The following is a 12,797-nucleotide window of genomic DNA, read 5'->3' as shown; positions in this document are numbered from 1 at the left end:
GAAAAGAACTCTACCACAATACCCAGTCATGGACTGTGAATCTTCCTGCCAGATTTCCCCTAATAGGCCCTTCAGCCATTTGCCTGGAAACTGCATTAAGGAGTGGGAAATATCCACATAATTTTGGGACTATTGGTGGCTCTGCTGCATCTGTGAAGCTCCTGGAGGTTTGGTATTTTTGGGAACATTTAGAATATTCCAGAAAGGACCACATCCTGCATCTTGCTTTGTTCAGCTACCACCACCATCAGAGGGGGCTTGAGAGACCACAGTTACTACCCATGGTGTGCTCCTCTCACCCAAAAGACTACAGACTGCAAGGTTTTCATCACATAATAATGAGATGAGCCTTAAAGGACAGACCAAAAGTTTCCAATCAGGGTACCATTTACCTATTCTTATTTTTATTTACCGATTTTGGAATCTGACTCCAGCCTACTTTTCCTTGCTGGAGCCCATGATCTGTATCTGTCTGCATGAAGGAGAGAGAAGAGGCTGATGGGATCAGGTCAGTCCTCTGGGAAGTCCCAGCTGACTTCCTCCATCATCTCGCTCCCTGCCCATAGTCTCACAGAACCTCCCAGAATCCTGCTCTCCCCCAGTCCTTGGTCTGGGTAGGCCAGGGTGTGAGTCTGCAGCAGCCCCAGATTGGAAATCCAGAACCTGAGGGCACAGAGCCAAAGTCCAGGGTGCAGCACTCTAAGCTCAAAAATCTAAGCTCATTAGATTTCTCATGCCCATTGGAGGTAGGCATGAGACTGTGGCTGGTTCAGGTACTCCTGTGCCACAGTGGAAGCTGGGTGCTGTGGAGAATACAGCAGGACTTAGAGACATGGCCCAGCCCTCTCTTGCGGATCACATGGATGTGCCTGGGGAGATTCTGGAGAACTCTGCAAAAGTGCTGGAGTGGTACCCAGCGGGCTGCAGGAGACAGGTGTGCCCTACAAACTTTAAAGCCCATAAGATCACCTGAGGGTTATTGAGTCTGCACTTCAGAGATGCTGTGGGTCAGAGATTAGATAGGCTGTGTCATTTTTTGCCCAGGGTGGGTTGGGAGGAGCTTATGACCTAGGACCCACTTTGGTGATTAAAAGTACACCGGTGTAGGGGGCACCTGGATTTGAACCAGGGACCTCTTGATCTGCAGTCAAATGCTCTACCCCTGAGCTATACCCCCTGGTTGTAGGCAGATAGTGTAATTAACACCCTTTTGATGTGTCAGCACAGCAAGAGCAAGACTCAGCACTGCTGGATTGGATGTCTAAGCCAGTTCTGTTTCTCTGAATTCTGGGCTCACTCCTATCACTGATACTTCTTTCTCCATCACTTCTGTGTGTACCTGGCTAAGAACACCCTGGAGGCCTTGTTGACCTTTGTAAATGGAGAGACCCTTCAAGTCATCCAGATAATTCTCTTAGACAGTAGCAATTGTTGAGCATCATGTGAGGTGTGCTAGGCTGGGGACAGAACTGTAACTAGGTGACACCACCCTCCCCGGCACTGAAAGGAGACCAGAGCCTGTGTCTGGAGACTTGTGTTTGACATAGAATACTGTTCATGATAATTTGTCAAGTAAAAAGCAAATTGCTTTTGTAAAAAAAAAAAAAAAAAAAAAAAAAAAAAATACTCAAAAAATAATACTTAGTTTTTTAAAAATGTGGCACATATTCATGGAATACTATGTAGCCATAAAAAAGAATGAGATCATTTCCTTTGGAGCAACATGGATGGACCTGCAGGGCGCTAGCCTTAGCAACTAACACAAGAACAGAAAATCAAATACTGCATGTTCTCACAAGTGGGAAATAAATGATGACAACACACGGACACAGAGAGGGGAACACCACACACTGGCACCTACCTGAGGGTGGATGGTGGAAGGAGAGAAGATTGGAAAATAATACATATGCATAATACGTGGCTAATGAAATAATCTGTACACCAAACCTCCATGACATGAGTTTACCTATGTGACAAACCTGCACATGTACCCCGAACCTAAAAAAAAAAAAAAAAAGAAAAGATGATTCTCTACAGAGCATCACTTGCAGGAATTTATCCTTCGAAAATATTCCTATAATTGCATATTATAGGAATAGATACTTCAGACACATGTATATGGAGATTCACGATAGTGGTTTTTTAATTCCTCACAGCAAAATACTGGAGACCATCTAAATATCCATTGGCAGGGAATTGGTTAAAACCGGCTTTGTCTCCTACCCTGGAGGGGATGAGGAGAAGGTGAAGATGCACAGAAGCAGAGGCTGCTGAGGGGACTCTATACCTCGGTCTTCTCAGGTAGAAAACAGGTCATCCAAAGAGAATCAAGGAGGTAGGCTGGGAATCATCACTTGGGAAGAAGGGCAAAGTGTGAACCAGGCGTGGTGGGAAGTGAAGAAGAGGTGAATTAGAAAGGAGTAGAATTATTGCTCATTAGCAGAGAGGCACAGTAAGGAGAAAAGGTAAACATCAGAAGAGGTGTCATTAAAGGACTTTTCTGATTCTAAGATCTTGAAAGAGAGTAGTTTGAGTGATCACATTTGGCTATGAATACTGAATGATTAAAGTAAAACCAGAAGCATCAAACAAACCAGAAGCTTCCTTATCTGCCACTTAGAAGTCCACAGCTAGGTGGTCCAGGCATGGCTTTCCATAGGGTCAAGAACCGGAGTTTTTTCTAGCTGTCTGGCTGGCTTGGCTTTCATCCCAGCATGCCGTCACTCACATCAGCATCTCATCGACCTCCCAGGCAGCAGGAAGATGGAAAAGACAAGTCTTTCCTATTAGTACACCCATCACTTTCACCTGCATCTCATCGACCAGCCTTGTGCCTGTGGCCTCACAGCTCCAAGAGGGTCTGGGAAATGCAGTTTTCCTTCCAGGAAGCTGTGTGCTCAGCTGATAAATAAGAAGCAGGGTAGAAGACACTGGTGGAAAATGTTGAATCTCTGTCTCACCACACACCTTGAGAGCTGCAGTGAGTAGAGTTTGTGAACATTTGTAGAACCATGAAGAAGGAAGTCTCTTAGCATTGGGAGGCCTTAGCATTGGAAGCACATTGTCATGGTGTTTGACATTCCTGAGGACAAAAGGAGAGGGTGGAGAGGAAAATAGGGTTGTTAGTCTGGTTCTAAAAATGTCCAGTGTTTCTGTGTAAAATATCAGAGAAGACATGAATGGTGAGAGAGTGGTGGAAGGAGATGGCTTTGAGAGAGGAGAAGCATGGAGGGATGGCAGAGGAGCTGGGGCTTAGAGACAGCATGGAGAATGAAGTTGAGAAGGTGACCCCACCGTCTGTTCTGGAAGTTGAAGGGCAGAGATGGCTTTAGGGGAAAGCTGACCTTCGAGTGTACACGGATGGATAAAAAGGCAGACTTGCAGGGAAAGCTTAAGGTGGAAGAAGACTGTTTATAGAGTAGCTGGAGAGCTGGTGGGCTTGGGTGGAGGAGCTGAAACAGTAATGGGGATACAGGAAGGAGGCTGCCCCAAGACACCATTTCTACTAACAGAAGGCACTGGAGGGTAGGGACAGGAAAGGGGCAAGTACCCAAGTTCTAGGCCAACGTGCTAAGTGTGAAACTGGAACAGCAAAAGGTACTTCTTAAAAATTTAAGTGTTTATAGGTACATAGTCGGTATATATATTGATGGGGTACATGAGCTATTGGGAAACAGGCATGCAATGTGAAATAAGCTCACCGTGGGGAATGGGGTGTCCATCCCCTCTAGCATTTATCCTTTGAGTTACCAATGCCACTTTTTGGAGGGAAAAAAAATACTAAATAAAGAGTTCACATCTCTTGTTAAAAGGAATCCGCTTTAATGAATAGGAAATTATGAAACACGTCACTGAAAATAAAAGAAGTTCTGTTTTTCAGGCCACTACGTCTTATACTAATAAGGAAAGTCACAGGATACAGAATATTTTCGACTCAGGGGAGTAGAGCAAAGCACCGTTTGCTAAATGATCACATTAGCGCCTCAAGTGACACTACACTTGACCAGGCTCTGTCTTCAATGCCTGCCTCTCTGATGTGTTTTCCTGCCATTCAATGTAAAGATAGTAAGACTTTCCTGCTTTCAAGTAGTTTTATTACAAGAACTTGTTTTTAGCCTATCTAAAGTATAAACTTACATTGTTTACATAAATCTGAAGAATTATTAAATGTATTTTAGGTAGTTTTTTAAAAGGTTCATAAAACATGATTAGTATAAGGGATACTAAAAATCATGAATTGTGCTTCTGAATTCTATGCTGTATAGCTGAACCTCCATGAATTTTAAGATTTGTATAAAAAAAAAAAAAGCTGTTTGTTCTCTAAAGCATAGAATGCCATGACATCCTCTAGTTTTTGAGATGGTTGATATAATTCAGTGATCCCTTCTGCAGAAGTTTGCTTTTAAAGCTTATAACTATGACGTAAAATTGCCTTTGATAATTGGAACATCTGAACGCAACGTAGAACTTTACTTATACTTTAACATGTTGACATTTCATCTTCTGCAAACTCTCTTGGCCTTATAAGGGCTTACTCATTGAGCTGTAGATCCTGGTGGTTTGTCTTGGAAATAGAAGACCAATACCATCCCAACCCAGAGAGAGTGTCTAGATCAAAAAGAGGAAAAATTAAGACAACTAGGAAATGTTGAAACAGCATTTGTTCCTGCAAGATGCTGTTCTGGTCCAGTTTTTTTTTTTTTTTTTTTTTTTTTTTTTTTTTTTTTGAGGCGGAGTCTTGCTCTGTCGTCCAGGCTGGAGTGCAGTGGCCGGATCTCAGCTCACTGCAAGCTCCGCCTCCCGGGTTCCCGCCATTCTCCTGCCTCAGCCTCCCAAGTAGCTGGGACTACAGGCGCCCGCCTCGTCACCCGGCTAGTTTTTTGTATTTTTAGTAGAGACGGGGTTTCACTGTGTTCGCCAGGATGGTCTCGATCTCCTGACCTTGTGATCCGCCCGTCTCGGCCTCCCAAAGTGCTGGGATTACAGGCTTGAGCCACCGCGCCCGGCCTGGTCCAGTTTTAAGTGCTGTCCACATAAGTGTTAAAGGAAAATCAATCTTGGGGGGCCCAAATCACTCAGCTAAAGGGAAAAGTCCAGCTGGGAACTGTTTAGGGCAAACCTGCCTCCTATTTTATTCAAAGTCACCCCTCTGATTATGAGATAAATCTGTTTCAGATTGCCTCTTTTAGAGAAGCTCATCAGAAATGCAAAAGAATGCAACCGTTTGTCTCTTCTCTACCTATGACCTGGAAGCCCCCTCCCAGCTTCCAGTTGTCCCACCTGCGCCTGGCATTGTCCTACCTTTCCGAACGAATGAGTGTACATCTTACACATATTGATTGATAGCTCATGTGTCCCTAAAATGTATAAAACCAAGCTGTGACCCTACCATCTTTGGAACAGGTTGTCAGGACCCCCTGAGGCAGTGTCACAGACAGGCATCTGCAGCCTTGGCAAAATACACTTTCCTAATTAACTGAGACCTTTCTCTAGATATTTGGGGTTCACCTAAGGATGAATAAGAAGAGGCAGAGTGGGAAGAAGGAGACTTGGGCTAAGGAGGCTTCTTGGAAGCTCTGCTAAAGTGGGGTCTTGCCCTTAGCTACAGTCTAGAGCCTCCTGGGGAGCTTTCACCATGCCTGGGCCCCACCCTAGATGTTCTGATTTAATTGATCTGTGGTGGGGCCTGGGAAATCGCACTTTTACGGACTCTTCAAGTGATTCTAATTTATATCTGGGGTTAAGAACCACCACTTTCTACCCTCAGCATTTGCTGATTTCAGAAAAAAATGAAACCTTTACCCTAGTGTCTAATAAGGGAGAAGTTAAAACGTAGGGTAGACACCCATTTAAAATGTTGTTATAAAGTAAAATGTTTATTTAGAAATAGAATGTTCGTTTTTTGGTACTGCAAGGAAAAATTTGCATTCAGACAAAAAGTATTCTCAGTAAGGCAATTTTACTTTCTGTAGAAAGGGTCCTCTTTGCAGATGGAATAATGACCAGAGCACACTTGAACAATGGAAGGAAGCAATTTTTATCTTTTACGTAGCTTGTCTTTGCTACTGTGTTTTGTCTCTATTGGCTGCAGCTAGACTTTATAATTTAAGCTGAACTTGATTGGCTTACGATTTAAAACTTTTTTAAATAGGTAAAAGTAATGGAGAAGAAAGGAAAAGAGGAAGTTGCTTATGAAATATTAGAAAAGTAACAACATTCTTAAATAAGGAAGGGGCATAGGCTGCAAGCTGGAACATGCTTGTAAGCATGTTTAGCACAAATATCTTGGTTAAAGTACAAGAACATAGAATGTACTTACTCTTTTTTATCTAACCGCTACATAGGATTAGGCTTAATAAAGAGTTATTAGCAGAAAGCAAGGAGGCTTGAAGGAAGTTAGTTTTTAAAATAAACTATTATTTTTAACACTTAGGATTTATTCTTTAATAAGGAGGGAAACTTTGAAGAGGAAACTTTTTACTTTCTACAGTTCGGTCCTCTTGATTTTATAGTTTTTTTTCTCTTTAAACTTTCTTAACATGTCTTGGCTTAGCTGTTTTGCTTGAGTTTTTAAAAGAAAAAGTTTTTTTGGTTGATGAAATGCCAGGGTAAAAGCGTAGTTAATTGAACTAGCACAAGTACTGCTCTAATTATTTGGCAGGGTGTCTAGTAAAGGTGTTCTACAATACTGCTATACATCTGCCTCGGGATGAATAAGGGCATACTGATGAGTCAGCTCTTGGAAGTGCTTGACCTCACTGCATCCTGTTTAGTCTCTAAGGAACGCCAAATTATTCTCTTGTTGTTGGAGACACGAGATAAAATTGGTCTTGGAAGATGGAGACTGGATGGCCCTTGGCGGCTGACCCACAGGGTACTGCACCTCAGGAAATAGCAGAGAGAGAGTTTGGCACAGTTCACTATCCCAAGCTGTAGGATTTTGAAAAGGAGCCACCATGTAGTCCATGTCTTGTTGTAGAGGACCATCTGAGTGGAAAGGGGACAACCTGGGCCTTTGGCCTACCGTGCACACAAGCATGACAATTGCTTTTATTAAGAGTGCAGATGGAATATTTAGTCTATTTTAGCCAGGCATTTATATCTTGATACCCTGTTTTAATTGCTGTGGTTTGATTTAGATTTCCTTTTACTATAGAGACTTTGGTTTTGTCACTGTGTTTGGGAGGAGTGATGATGGAGAAGTTGAACTAGCAATAAAGTGCATTTCAAAATTTTCTCTAGGATTTTTTTTTTTGAAATGTTGGCTCTTATACTACAAATCCTTACAGGAACTCATTATGTCTTCCCAATCCGAGGAAGTCCAAGAGGGACGAAGATATTTTTTTGAAGTAGTAAGCTGTCTTTGGTTATGTAAATCTCTGTAAGGTATAACTAAACCGGCATCAAAAGTAGTAACTTGAGGTGAGTTAGATCTGGTTACATTAATAACAAGATGGGGAGTAAAGGGAAGAAAAGAAAAAGAAAAGATAGATTGAGTTTTTCTTAGCTTTAATTTGATAGGGCTTGACCTTGGAGCAATGGCTCATGATTCCGACGGTGATGATGCTTTCTTGACTTGGGTATGTTGTGTCCGTCTTTTTTCTGCTGTGCAAATGGCAGTCTCAGTGGTTAGCACCATGAGGTAGGGTCCTCCCCAGGCTGGCTTGAGTTTTTTTGTTTTTATGTTTTTCTTTTGACATGGTCTCCAGGCTGGTGCAGGTTTACCAGAAATTTTAGGGGTAGTACTTGTGTTAAAAGACTTTTAGTTCTGAGGGAAGGGAAACGTAGAAGATAAACTAAGTATATAATTTCTGGACAACTGATTTTTTTTTTGTTTTAAATGTGAGGACATTAGCAGTGGAATATAAGTAAGGCAATTTATAGGCGTCTTTGATTTTATCGTCTCTAGTGCCTTTTTGCTGAGAAATTTTCTTTTTTTATTTTTACTTATGTTGTCTCTGAGAGACTCTCTGGGGCTCCTTATTTTGTCAGAACTCTGCGTATCTTGGGGCCCAAGACCCCACGGTGACACCCCTTGCTCCATCCCTGCTCAGCGTTGCCTAGGGGTTGCAACAGCCCTGCCCCCTCTTAAGGTCTCGACCTCCCTGTGGCCTTCACTGCTCCTGTGCGTTGCAGCTTTGGGTCTGAGGGGCTTTGTGACTCACCCAGCCGCCCTCAGACTTTGCTCCTGCTGGAGTCCTCACTGTCTGGCCCCTGGCCTTGGGCAGGGCTGCGCTGTCTAACGGCCACTTGGCCCCCTCCCCTGTACAGGAAATGTCTGTTCAAGGTTAGGTCCCCTCATCAGCTTGTGCTGCAGCCTCTGTAGGAGCCGCTGGAGGTGGAAACTTGTTATTAACTTTGTGCTGGAGGGCTCTTAATGGGTTTTGTGATGTAGATGGAGCAAGATTTCCCTTATAAGGGGTTTGGATAATATTTCTCTTTGGTTTAGTAATATTTATTTTCTTTTTGAATTTTCATTAGCACCTTTTTTTAACCTTTTAATGTAGGTAAAAATCCATATTTTTATGCCTCTTTATAATTCTTTTAGTAAAAGTATGTTTTACTTTCCTTACATACTTTGCACATCAACTGTTTCTTTAATAGTTTTACATTTAGGATGCCTGATTTTAAATTACACAGTATTTCTTGCATAAATTCCCTATTATAACTTTTTTACGACCTTCATAGACCATCTTTGACATGCCTCAACTTTCTGACTTCTTTTTACACTATTTCTTTCCCCGGTCACACCTTCTGTGTCTTTCTCTAATCTCCTGTCTTTCCGCCTCTCTATCACTTATTCTCTCCCTCTGTCTCTCTCTTTCTCATTTGCTCTCTCTCCTTCTCTGTCATCCCATTTCCTTTTTCTTTTCTACTTAGTCTTTTGGGCTGGGTGGGATTTGCATGGCCGCAGTCTGGGCCCGGGCCGCCGCTGGCCCAGAGGCTCAGCAGATGCTTGGCATAAATTGCACAAGTCATTAACACTGGGCTAGAGGGTGCCATTGTATTTTCTCCTTACCTTCACATCCACAGCCCTTACATACTTACTTTGACCTTCTCCTTTAAAGTACTCACTTTGCTTTCTTTCTCTCTGCATTTCTGAGTTCCCTGTCTTTCTTCTTTCACCTCTTCTAGAAAACTTTAAAATTTTGCCAAAAGATTTTTGCTTTCTGTCTCTGCCTTTCTCTTTCTCTCTCTGCTGGTCTTTTCATGCCTCTGCCAGCCACCCACACTGCTGTTCTCCCCTCTCCTTCCCCTTCCCCTTCCCCTATGGAGTGGCCAGCGGGAGTGGAACTTAGCCTCTTTCTTCCCCTGAGAAGATGGGAAAGGGAAGTTCTGAATATGTTTTCCTACTACCAGAGGTTTGTGTGAGGTTCAATCTCCCCGATGGAGATTTTTCACCTCTTTTTAACCTCCAAGACACCCCGACTAAGGAATACTTCACTCACATCCTGCGGCTTTTCTTTCCTTAGTCCTGACTAAGGAATGCTTTATTGCCCATGTGGTTTCTCTTTCCATGGTATATCTTAACCAGGGAATGCTTCACTGCCCTGCGGCTTTTCTTTCCTTGGTCTTGACCACCAATGAAATACTTTACCAGCTCTTCTGGTGTTTCCTTCCTTGGCTCATGCATGAGGTTACCTGGTCCACGTGATATGTGAAGATCTTTTACTCTACGTCGCCGGCTGGTTTATTTCTGCCTTGCTGAGAGTCTAGGTTTATTCGTTGCACCAGGTATGACTTGATTCCTTACCCCTGAGGCCCCTGCAATGAGGCAGCGGGGCACGTCTTCATGAGAGAGGAAGAGAATGTGTACCTGTACAGGCCACCATTTTGTTATAAGTAAAATGTTTATTTAGAAATAAAATGTTTGTTTTTTAGTACTGCAAGGAAAAATTTGCATTTAGACAAAAAGTTTTCTCAGCAAGGCAATTTTACTTTCTGTAGAAAGGGTGCTCTTTGCAGATGGAATAATAGTCAGAGTACACTTGAACAATGGAGGGAAACAATTTTTATCTTTTATGTAGCTTGTCTTTACTACTGTGTTTTGTCTCTATTGGCTGGAGCTAGACTTTATAATTTAAACTAAACTTGATTGGCTAACAATTTAAAACCTTTTTAAATAGGTAAAAGTAATGGAGAAGAAAGGAAAAGAGGAAGTTGCTTATGAAAAGACTTAGAAAAGTAATAATATTCTTTAATGAGGAAGGGACATAGGATGTAAGCTAGAACATGCTTGTAAGCATGTTTAGCACAAATATCTTGGTTAAAGTACAAAACAGAATATACTTATTCTTTTATGTGTAACAGCTACATAAGATAAGGCTTAATAAAGAGTTATCAGCACAAAGCAAACAGGCTTGAAAGAAGTTAGTTTTTAAAAGAAACTATTACTTTTAACACTCATGATTTATTATTTAATAAAAAGAGAAACTTTGAAAACAAAACTTTTTACTTTCTACAAATGTCAAAATAGAAAATGCAGAGGGGGTGTCTGGAATTGAACTGGGGGCCTCTTGGTCTGCAGTCCAGTGCTCCACCCCTGAGCTATACCCCCTCCTGCTGTTATGAGGGTCAATTAATGGCTTTGACTTGTGCAGTCACACCCAGATGACCTATGTGTTGCCACTTCACAATGGAAGCTCCTAGGAGCTGCCAGGCCTACCTCAGTGAAAACTCATTGACCTTGTGCGTAACAAGAGGCAGTGCCCCCTTCTAAAATACTCTGGATCTTGTGTCTTCCCTGCCTTGAGTCCTTGGTTGCGGGCAGCAACCTGGAAAAGCACTGCCAGTGGCTGCTAGAATGGCCTTCAGAGTCAACCTCCAGTACCTGTTATGGTGGGCATGTACAAGAGAAACTGTGTGACTGAGATGTCTGTCCTACCATACTTAATAACAGAGCTGGGCCTGGCTCTCCTAGCCCAGTATTCCATTCAGGGCAGATTCAACACAACTGCAGTCTAGGACAAAAGATGATTCTTCCAACTTTTACTTCTTCAGTTAATACAGATGGAGAATGATAGAGAAGGAGCAACTCTAAGAAATAGTGAGAAGTAGGTAGCTGAGTAGATTTCAGAATCCCCAAAAGCATTAATAGGGCCAATGTTACCATAGTTTCATGACCAAAAAATGTTGCTAGAGAACAACCCCACTTGATCTCATTTTTTTTTCTTTTTTTTTTTAATTATACTTTAAGTTCTAGGGTACATGTGCATAACATTCAAGTTTGTTACATATGTATACTTGTGCCATGTTGGTGTGCTGCACCCATCAACTCATCAGCACCCATCAATTCATCATTTATATCAGGTATAACTCCCAATGCAATCCCTCCCCCCTCCCCCCTCCCCATGATAGACCCCGATGTGTGATGTTCCCCTTCCCGAGTCCAAGTGATCTCATTGTTCAGCTCCCACCTATGAGTGAGAACATGCGGTGTTTGGTTTTCTGTTCTTGTGATAGTTTGCTAAGAATGATGGTTTCCAGCTGCATCCATGTCCCTACAAAGGACGCAAACTCATCCTTTTTTATGGCTGCATAATATTCCATGGTGTATATGTGCCACATTTTCTTAATCCAGTCTGTCACAGATGGACATTTGGGTTGATTCCAAGTCTTTGCTATTGTGAATAGTGCCACAATAAACATACGTGTGCATGTGTCTTTATAGCAGCATGATTTATAATCCTTTGGGTATATACCCAGTAGTGGGATGGCTGGGTCATATGGTACATCTAGTTCTAGATCCTTGAGGAATCGCCATACTGTTTTCCATAATGGTTGAACTAGTTTACAATCCCACCAACAGTGTAAAAGTGTTCCTATTTCTCCACATCCTCTCCAGCACCTGTTGTTTCCTGACTTTTGAATGATTGCCATTCTAACTGGTGTGAGATGGTATCTCATTGTGGTTTTGATTTGCATTTCTCTGATGGCCAGTGATGATGAGCATTTTTTCATGTGTCTGTTGGCTGTATGAATGTCTTCTTTTGAGAAATGTCTGTTCATATCCTTTGCCCACTTTTTGATGGGATTGTTTGTTTTTTTCTTGTAAATTTGTTTGAGTTCTTTGTAGGTTCTGGATATTAGCCCTTTGTCAGATGAGTAGATTGCAAAAATGTTCTCCCATTCTGTAGGTTGCCTGTTCACTCTGATGGTAGTTTCTTTTGCTGTGCAGAAGCTCTTTAGTTTAATTAGATCCCATTTGTCAATTTTGGCTTTTGCTGCCATTGCTTTTGGTGTTTTAGACATGACGTCCTTGCCCATGCCTATGTCCTGAATGGTACTACCTGGGTTTTCTTCTAGGGTTTCTATGGTTATTACGTCTAACATTTAAGTTTCTAATCCATCTTGAATTAATTTTCGTATAAGGAGTAAGGAAAGGATCCAGGTTCAGCTTTCTACTTATGGCTAGCCAATTTTCCCAGCACCATTTATTAAATAGGGAATCCTTTCCCCATTTCTTGTTTCTCTCAGGTTTGTCAAAGATCAGATGGCTGTAGATGTGTGGTATTATTTCTGAGGACTCTGTTCTGTTCCATTGGTCTATATCTCTGTTTTGGTACCAGTACCATGCTGTTTTGGTTACTGTAGCCTTGTAGTATAGTTTGAAGTCAGGTAGCATGATGCCTCCAGCTTTGTTCTTTTGACTTAGGATTGTCTTGGCAATGCGGGCTCTTTTTTGGTTCCATATGAACTTTAAAGCAGTTTTTTCCAATTCTGTGAAGAAACTCATTGGTAGCTTGATGGGGATGGCATTGAATCTATAAATAACCTTGGGCAGTATGGCCATTTTC

At 42.0% G+C, this 12,797-nt stretch overlaps 1 non-coding gene across 1 annotated transcript; it reads right to left on the bottom strand.

Moving 5' to 3' along the window:
- Positions 1–1,105: 1,105 nt before the first annotated feature.
- TRNAC-GCA lies at positions 1,106–1,177 on the bottom strand. Its single transcript has one exon. It is a non-coding gene; the product is annotated as a tRNA-Cys (tRNA).
- Between the last annotated feature and the right edge of the window lie 11,620 nt (positions 1,178–12,797).

The sequence above is a fragment of the Rhinopithecus roxellana genome, chromosome 6, assembly GCF_007565055.1.
Source record: "Rhinopithecus roxellana isolate Shanxi Qingling chromosome 6, ASM756505v1, whole genome shotgun sequence".
Taxonomy (NCBI): domain Eukaryota; kingdom Metazoa; phylum Chordata; class Mammalia; order Primates; family Cercopithecidae; genus Rhinopithecus; species Rhinopithecus roxellana.
The sequence above is the reverse complement of the archived record's forward strand: the minus strand, read 5'-3'. Positions and strand labels throughout refer to the sequence as shown.